At 41.3% G+C, this 9,849-nt stretch overlaps 1 pseudogene; it reads right to left on the reverse strand.

The window, feature by feature from the left end:
- Positions 1 to 1,230: 1,230 nt before the first annotated feature.
- On the reverse strand, positions 1,231 to 1,348 carry LOC126870799 (5S ribosomal RNA; annotated as a pseudogene).
- Positions 1,349 to 9,849: the final 8,501 nt, after the last annotated feature.

Raw genomic sequence — 9,849 nt, forward strand, 5'->3', positions numbered from 1 at the left:
CTCCGGATCCAATCAGTCTTGACAAATAAAAACATATTGGAACTAGTAAGCAGAGCGGATTAGATGGACGCACCAACTGAATAACAATTCCTCGTAAGCATCCGGGTAGTCCGTAGGTAAGATTCCATCCGGAAGGTATAACAATTGGTTCTTCTGATTGTTAAATTCAACGCCCATTCTGTGTAACAGAACAAAAATATTTTATTATTAACATGTCTCGCTTTATTATGAAGTTTTTGTTGATTCATTTTGTCAGTGCGTCACAATGGGATTTTCCTTTCAGGGTATTGCCTTTATCTTTCAGTGTTTCATATATTCCTTCTAATTCGTCAATCATGGACGGGTTGATAGCTGATTACGATCCAGTTTTCCTTTCTCGCGACTGTTCGTTAACAGATTTTAACATTTTTGCTACTGTGTATTGTATTAATTGTCATTTATTATTTCTTCTTAATCCGTTCACCATGAGTAGTTAAGGGTTTAATAATTTATTATAAGGTTTTAATCCATGGTTTGTTTCTCGTGGCTGGTTACAACCCCTCTTCTTCTTGCGCTGAAATACTACTTGCAGTGAATAAAAAATGAACGAAAAAGGATAAACTAAATAAAAGAAAACAAAACAAGATATGCACTGGAACAGTCCGCATGGGAACCTCTGACGAAGATACCTCCGTATGCATCATTAAACGTTAATATCGAAATGACCAAAACCTATGTTCATAACAGTAAATCAAATCAAACACCGGAGGCAACAATCACATAGAAATAGTAATCAAAATCTACATAATACAAATCTACAATATACCAAATCAACAATCAAGATGCACAACCCGTCATCCGGAAGCCGACGCTACTCACCGCGTGTCAATGCAAGGGAGAAAAACAACAAACAAAACATATCTTATTAAATAAAATATAAGAATATAGACAAAATCACTCCAATAAAATAACACCCGCTGGGAACACATTTAGGCATGTATACACACATGAATAAATAAGGCACTGTTACCAAGTAAAGTCAAAATCTACACACGGAGCATCAGGATACATTTCACGAAACCTATCTAAACACCATGAGAGTACTTCAGGACAAGTACCCCCCTTGATCTGAGGAATGGTGGCGTAGGAAAGCCTCCAACACTTGATCAGGAATCTCCTCTGAGAAACGAACCTTCGCGCTGGCATCCGTATCAACCACCGCATGGGGGGCGCGGCGGGCCCAGCGCGCTCTGCCAACGCCACACGGAATCCCAGGCGATCACCCATCCAAGTACTATCCGTGCCCGGCGCTGCTTAACTTTCGTGATCTAACGGGAACGAGTGCACTCAGCGCGGCCAGGGCATTGCCTACTTTCACTTGAACTGGAATGCATTTAACTATGTGTACTGCTTCTCCTGCGACCAAAGCCATGTGTCCTGGAGTTTTGGTTATTGCATACGCAAATTCATCAGGTAATATAGTTGCTAGACTTAATGCATTCTCTATTATTTTCTTTTCCGAGATGCATCTTAGTGTCAATATATCCTGATAGAGTGCCGTTATTTGTCTTCTGACAGTTTTTCTACGTAAATGAATTTTGAGTTAACGTATGCGAATATATCCAAATTTTTGACTGCTGTTTTACGTTTGGGTATAAATGTATTTCCTTTAGTCGTTTTTAGGAAAAAGAGCTTGGGGTGTTCTGTGGATAACAGGGTGTATCCGCACAAAGGCTGTTCTCCAGTCTTGGTTAGCACAAAGGTTATTTCTTGAGTCGTAAAGGCAAAACCCGGTAGCGTCGGGTTGCTATTGGTTTTTATTTCTTGAATTTTTGTGGCGATTCCTTCGTACAAGACGTCATATTGCTCGAACTTACATAGGAATAGTGGATGTGGCTGCTAATAGGTGTATCCATCTTCTAAATCCAAACAAGTTCCTTTATTAATAGCGCATTCATTGAACTATTCATTAGACTTATTCATTAGACTAGCACTATTCATTAAACTTATTTAACGAATAGTAAGTTTAATGAATAGTATGATTTACGAATAATAAGTTTAATGAATGCTATTAACAACGTTTTTGTGTTTAAACGAATTCACGGTCAACGGAATAACTCTTTACTAAGCGTAGACTAATCTTAGACGCAAAAATACGATTGTTGAAAATGCTCGATGTGTTACTCTCCAAGACAATCGCACGAATGCCAGCCTCGTGGAGATTTTTCTCGCTGTACGATTGCATTTGCTTTCTATACTCGTTTGGAAGCATCGAGAAAGTTCCAAACGCCGTTGCTAGGCAGTTTCTGCCTGAATTTTGATACATACTCGTTGGAAACATCGAGAAAGTTCCAAACACCGTTGCTAGGCAGTTTCTACCTCAAGTTTGATTATTAATACAATGTATGTCCCATTGTATCGGCACCTCTGAGGCAACATCACACGTGGCTAGGCCCGCTCCCGAGGCCGCATGCCGCCACTACCACATTTCTCGGAAAACCCATACAACCACTCCAGACCTCCGTTAGGCAAAACGTCCATCCCGTGACCGTGGCTACGTTCGGCGACCAATTGTCACTTCGAACCCAATCTCGCTATCACAAATCTTGAACAATTACAGCTAGGATAAAATCTAGGCTAGAGTAGAGGATGTTCCCAAAATTTCCAAGAAAAGGCTTCGGCTTTCCTTTCATCTTCGATATATATAAAAAAAGATAGGCGAATGAACAATACTTTATTCAAAAGGTGAAGTTACACTTCAGTAGCAAAATACAGATTGACTTACTTACTAAAGAACTGGAATCTTTGCCTCCTCACTATGATTCATATATCTCACGAGTGGGAGTTCGGTTACTGTCTATTCTCACCGCTATCGCATGACCAGGTGTTGTATGCATATCCTGAGGTCGGCGGATTCCTGGCTTCTGGGCGACGTTACAAACTGATCGATCCACTGATTTCTGTTACGATAATAGGGGTGGTTCAATTGAGTTTACACTAAATTAACAGGTATAAATTAATGTTTATTTCAACAACTTCGTAAAGAGATAGTTACGCTGGTGCGTATGTACAAGTTAAGTAAACGATTGATTTAAGGGTAGAAACCCGATAAAGGTATGTTGACTATTCTAACGATGAAAAATAAGTAAAGTTCTGTGACGATGCTCTGTCGGAGGAAAGCTAGTGATAGGTGTGTCTAACCATCGGATTTGTTGATGATAATGTTGGTTAGGAGAGCGAGGACAGTAGACATTGCTTCTGATTGAAATTGAACTTCGTATAAGTTGATGGAAATTTTATTGTATAAATCCAACAGAGTGTCGGTTCAAAGTGTTACAACAGAATAATGTGTTGAGCGCTAATTTAGGAGGGTTTTTATATGGAGGTTTTAGTCCCTTTGGAGGGGCTGTTTTGTTATTATTTCGATAGCTATGGCATGCAGGATGTTTCGTCTACTTTATTACTGTTTCTGAGCGGGTGGCCTTTCTTGAGCGTGTGAGACTTCCACTTCCACTTCCATGTCGGTTGACGTCCACGGTTCGGCTAGCGAAAAAAGGAATAAATCGTAAAACTAAAGGATCGTTCAAAATTGACACTTTATACGTTCGTTCAAGTTTGTATAACGAGATTGCGATATTAATTACACTATGTTACGTAGATATTAGTCTATATTCATTATTTACTGAAACTGTAGTAAGACTGACTAAACTTCGATTTTGATGTTTTTTGCGTATGTCGTGCAAATCTATATTATGAAAAATCTTTTCCTATCCATACAAGGACTGAACTTGCTTAATTTCTTGCTTGAATGAATTCTGCCTATAGTTGTGCGTCCGTGCAACCTATGCGTAGGTTGCTACCGGATACAGTATTTTGTTCATAGTATATGTAGGTATGATAGAGGGAGATTGAAAGATTACGGGAGATTAAAAGATTACGGGAGATTGAAAGATTACGGGAGATTGAAAGATTACGGGAGATTGAAATATTATTTAACTGCCAGGTAAAGAGAGACGTCCGCTTGAACTCGCTGACTAAGCCCTCTTGTCTTCATGTAGGCATTCTCTGCAAACACACACATACATTCCTTTATGCAAAAACTGCCTAGGTCGAGTTCACCGTCAAGCCACAAAAACGCGTGTGCTCGGCAAAAACAGAATAAGCCGATGAACCACCAATCAACGAAATAAACTTGATCATTACAATAGACAATATAGAGGAAATTTATGTCGATTTTTCCCTAACAATAAATAATGTCAATGTTTGCGTACATTTATTGTACAATTACATTATTTATATAAATGTTCTTATGCTGTACAATTACATATATGTCGAATCAAAGTCCGAATCTGGGCCCGAGTCGTCCTCTTGGCGGAGGCTTGGGACAGGTAAGGATTCCTCACTGAAGCTATTCATTTTTTTACACTGAAGTTATTTTTATTGACACACACAAAAATGTTACAGAGTTGACACAGCTCACAATGATCACACACTCGCGACATCTGTGACGTCGTTCGTGGAAAAATAGGTCTCTCCTGTCTTCCTGTAACTGGGACAAAGACTGTTTATCTGTTGAAGGATTTTAGGTAACTAGCCGATCACGTACTGCGGAGACGCGTCGGCATCTGGTAAACATCCTGCCCGGAGAATAGGATCTGCGTGTGGCGAGCTACGGGACAGAAACGGTTGGAATGTTTACTGCCACGTGCCGCTACAAATCTTTCTTTTAAGGAGAGCTATAGGGTTACTCAATGCCTTTGTTAGACAAAGCGTTCATCCCTTGACCGCGGCTACGTTCGGCGACTAATTGTCGCCTTGAGCCCAAGCTCGTCATCACAAATCTCGAACAATTACAATCGGACTGGGTGACTACAATTGTTTAATTACAGCTATGGTAGATTCTAGATTACGGTGTTAAGGAATTTTTCCGAAATACCAAGGGGAAGGCTCCGATGACCTTTCATCTCCGACATATACTTTAGCCTGCCACGTGATTCTAACAACCTCGATTGAATTTATGTGCAAGTGCAAGTGCATTTTACGCAGTTTATCAATAGTTAGCGACTATCTCCACTCTAATAACTCTACCAGTGCTATACAACTCTCAGGGTGCATGCCGTGATCGCCCACTCCTTATAATAATATCAAACAATCCCATTATTTACATCTACAAATTTAAAGCCGTCGCAATAGAATACCCATCCACTAGGTAAACAAAACAAAATAATACACCCGCCAAGCACGAACGCTCTGTAGATTGTTATCATCTGTTCCATTCGTGCTTTATAGACTAAACACTCATTCGTTAGATATTTAATTATTAAATTCAAATTATAAACTGAATTTCAGCCACTGTCTAATAAATACTGCTCGCAAACCATCTATCATTTCTTAAATCAAATATAAGAATTGTTTATTTTATAAATTATGTTTGTGTCTAAACACAGCCCACTCAAACATTGTATCGACCGCGTGACATCGATTGTCAACAAGTCCTATAAACTAAGATCTTTCAAATTTCTTTTGTTTTTGATAGACACAACCGCTAGCCGATGAGTTATTCCGGTATATTTGGCTTGTTCTTTGTTATTATACAATTGCTGCCATTTTTTACGACTGACCTCCTTTCTTGTAGTGACACGACACTATGCTATATTTAATCAAAACTCATAATTGTAGCGATAAAATACTTCCTATCAATACAATATTATTTAATACAATAATATAAAATTTAAATATCCTGGTTTAGGGCTGTTAAAGGATATAGGTTTGGGTTTATTAATTAATCGATTCACGCAGATTCGATTTTCTCCAATATATTTGATCGCCTCGTACAACACGTCTTAACACACAGAATACACTCGGTCAATTAACACGTGGTCGACTTCTAAGACAAAAGAGCGTCGTTAGAAGTCGTACCAACTTAGCTTGTAGTAACTAGCGATCATGCCAACCTAACATTTTTCAACACTCCCCTTTGATCGTAGTTCCTACAAGCCCCATAGCTTTGGTGAAATACTGAGTCTTAACCCTATTTAAGCCTTTGGTAAGGATGTCAGCGTCATTCTCAGGACTAGGTATATACGTATAATCTAATATCCCCTATATATAATACGTATAATCTAATATAAAAGTAACGCACTTGAACGTGCTTAGAACTTTCGGCAGCTACTTCATCCTTTGACCATGAAATAGCTCCGATATTATCACAGAAGATCTTGCAAGCGCGAGGGCAATATGACAATTGGCCCAACTCCCTTAACAGTAAGGAAATCCACACTGTTTCCCTTGCTGCTTCCTGCATCGTCACGAACTCCGCTTCGCACGTCGATTGAGCTATGATCGGTTGTCTTTTAGACAACCAGGATATTGCACCACCAGCGAGTATGAAGACATACCCGCTCCTGGATTTCCTATCTACCGTACAGCCCGCAAAATCCGAATCGCAAAACGCCTTCAAAGGTTGTCCCGTTCTTTGGTATACTAGTTTTAAGTCTTTGGTTTTCAACCGGTACTTGAATATCCTCTTCACTGCCTTCCAATCGGATACAGTTGGATTTGCACACCTTTGACTTAGTTTTCCTATTGCACACGCGACATTAGGGCAACTTACAGTGGCGACATACATTATATGCCCCACAGCTTGTTCGTATAATTTATTGTCGAATAATTTATTTAGCTAGCGGTGTCGACACTCCAACCTCATGAGTAATGTCAAACAGATCCAGCATTTGATCTATCTGTATGGATTGATCAAATATCACAATGGTGCTGTTTGGCATGCTCAGGCGGATGGATAGAAATTGAGTGTCTACACCTAGCATTCTTACGTCTAATTTGTCCTTAATCCTAGTTTTGAATATTTCAATCCACTCCTTCGTCCCAAACACAAGAATGTCATCCACATACACAGCTACAATCAAATCTTTGGACGCATTCACATACACACATGGGTTCAGACTCATACCCTTTAAAATACTATTGATGTGCCTAAACCACATTCTCCCAGCTTGTTTCAGTCCATACAGGCTCTTTTTAAGTTTACACACAAATTGAGTTCTGTCCTTCCCTGGCTTGGGAAATTCTGGTTGCTCCATGTATATATCCTCATCCAGAGAACTGTTGAGATACGCACATTCCACATCGATGTGCTCATAAACCCACCCATTCTCCGCAGACAGAGCAAGCAGAATTCTTAGAGTTCTGCGTTTCACTATTGGACTGAAGGTTTCTGAGTAATCTACTCCAGGTCTCTGCCAGAATCCCCGAGCTACCAGTCTAGCCTTATAGCTATCAGGGTCTCTCTTTATCACAAGCACCCACTTACAGTCTATAACGTTTTTATTTAAGTGTCTTTGCACAATGTCCCACACATCTTTTCTTTTTAGATTGTCTAATTCTTTCCTTATTGCGTCAGACCGCTTTTGAGCATCTGGCCCCCTCAGGGCTTCGTACACATTCACAGGTACACACATGTTTTGAGTTTTACAAACGGTCGCAGTATGAGCACAATTATCACATGTTTTCGGTTTGTGCCGTCTTGCCGACCTCCTGGGCACAATCGGTACACTCACAGCCTCCACTGGATTATTCTCACTCGTTAAATTATCCATAAAGTAGTCAGTCTCCCCTTCGTCGTTTTCGCCATCACTCTGTGTTTCGACGTCAGTCTGGCCAACTCCCTTTCCAAGTTCAAAGGCTTCTACATCCCATATCCATTCTGAGGACCTACTTTTTATATTGCTCATCTCCGCTTTAGCGTTCTTGTAGGGGAACGTGTTCTCCTCGAACCTGACATGACAGGATATTATCACCTTCTTGGTCTTCGGCAGGTAAACTCTATAACCTTTGACCTGTTTGTCATATTCTACAAATATTCCCTCATCCACCCTGCTCTCGAATTTTCCTCCGCTTGGACTCTTCAGATACCAGACTCTGCATCCAAGCACACTCAGTCTGTTAATCTCCCCTTGGAGGTCACATCCCTTACCCTTCCATAATTCCAGTGGGATCTTGTCTCCGATAGCAATGAATGGAAATAGGTTCCTCATGTGACATGCCGTGTTCACAGCCTCCCCCCACAGATAGTCAGGGAGTCCTGATTGGATGAGTAAACATCTAGACATTTCGACCTATTTGCTCGTTCGGAAACCCCATTTTGTTCAGGGTTTCTAGGAACGGTCTTTCTGTGTAAGATGCCTTTCTCCTTCAGATATTTCTCAAAGTTTTCCCCCGTGTACTCACCCCCGTTATCAGTTTGGAGGGCACTTATTTTGGATTGGTGCAAAGCCTCCACTTCCACCTGGTACTCCTTGAAACATTTGAGTACTTCATTCTTCCTACTGATGATTCTGACGTGCATGAAACGAGAAAAGTCATCAATAAGGGTCTCAAAATAATTACCTCCGCCCAGCCACTTGCATTGAGTTCTGCCACTAATATCGCTGTGAACAATCTCTAAAGGGCGTTGACACATGTGGTGAGCTGTCCTCGGAAATGGTACTTTGGTCATCTTTCCTTTCACGCAGACTCTGCATGGTTCCTCATGTTTCCTCGAGTCCTCTTTCACACTACTTACAGGGATTTTCCTCATCGCATTCCCATGTAGATGACCTAATCTCTCATGCCATGATACGATACTTTTGTATGCCTTGGCTTCAATGACCTCAATGTCGTCGTCATCTTTCCCAGGTCTTTCCTGGTCATTCTCCACGGAAACGTTTGCTACATGCCTTTCAGATGGTATTGTCTCTAGGTAGTACACATTGTCTCCTGCCTTTGAATTGAATATTACATCCCCATCATCATGTGTACCGATGGCCTCATCCCTCGTACATACTGCCAATTGCCTGATTGAGATCAGATTCACATTTAATTCAGGTACCCACAGGACGTTCGACAAATATAGGTTCCACCCGCCACAGGCCTTAATCATCTTCACGACGATCGTTCCTTTTCCCTTGACTTCCAGGTACACCTTACCAATCCTGATCTGTCCAGTTGCAGGCACGAAATCCACGAACCGATGCCTGTCCGGAGTCATGTGATTTGAGGCCCCCGAGTCAAGGTAGCTGATCCTGTCCCTTTCCATGTGGCTGATAGATGATAGAGTTAGCGTGGAGATAAGTCCCTTGGACTTCGGTTTGTCTCCTGATTCTCTCTCCCTTTTGTCTCCTTGGTTTTGGTCCTCCTTATCTCCCTTTTCCTCTTGGCAGTGGTACGACATATGGCCTCATTTTCCACATTTGTAGCACTTCTTATCCTTTTGGTCTTTGTGCATTGGTTTCGCGCCATCTTTGCTTTGTTGAGGCTTGGGCCTCCATTGTTTCCAGGTCGCCATTGCGTTGTTCTTCTCGGATGAATCCATGGCCGCTTCGATCTGTTTTTCTTCAAGTAGAAGATCGGACTTCACGATCCTCATGGTTAGACTCTTATCGATTCTTATTGTTCTAATATACATTGCATAATTTGGATCCGCCACGAGGCCGGCCAAAACGAAACATGCCATCATATGGTCTTCAATTTTTAATCCTACGTTGGAGAGCTTGTCGCATAGGTCGTATATCCTCCCGCAGTATGTGGAGATATCCATGTTGGGGGTCTTCTCTATAGTTCCCAGTTCCCGTATGCATAAAACAGTGTCCATCGACGTAGACCTCCGGTGGACGTCCTCTAGCACCTTCCAGGAATCCCTTGCTGTTTTCAAAGTCCTAATTTCCCCAAGATATTCGGGGCGAATATGCCGGGAAGGTACGCACGTGCCATGTTGTCCATCCTCATGCACTCTGGGTTCAACCTTTCTGCTGCCGTAAATCCTGGCTCTATTGCTTTCCAGCAACCCAGGAAAATTAACGAGGCTTCCGTCATTGT

This window comes from Bombus huntii, chromosome 10, assembly GCF_024542735.1.
Source record: "Bombus huntii isolate Logan2020A chromosome 10, iyBomHunt1.1, whole genome shotgun sequence".
Taxonomy (NCBI): domain Eukaryota; kingdom Metazoa; phylum Arthropoda; class Insecta; order Hymenoptera; family Apidae; genus Bombus; species Bombus huntii.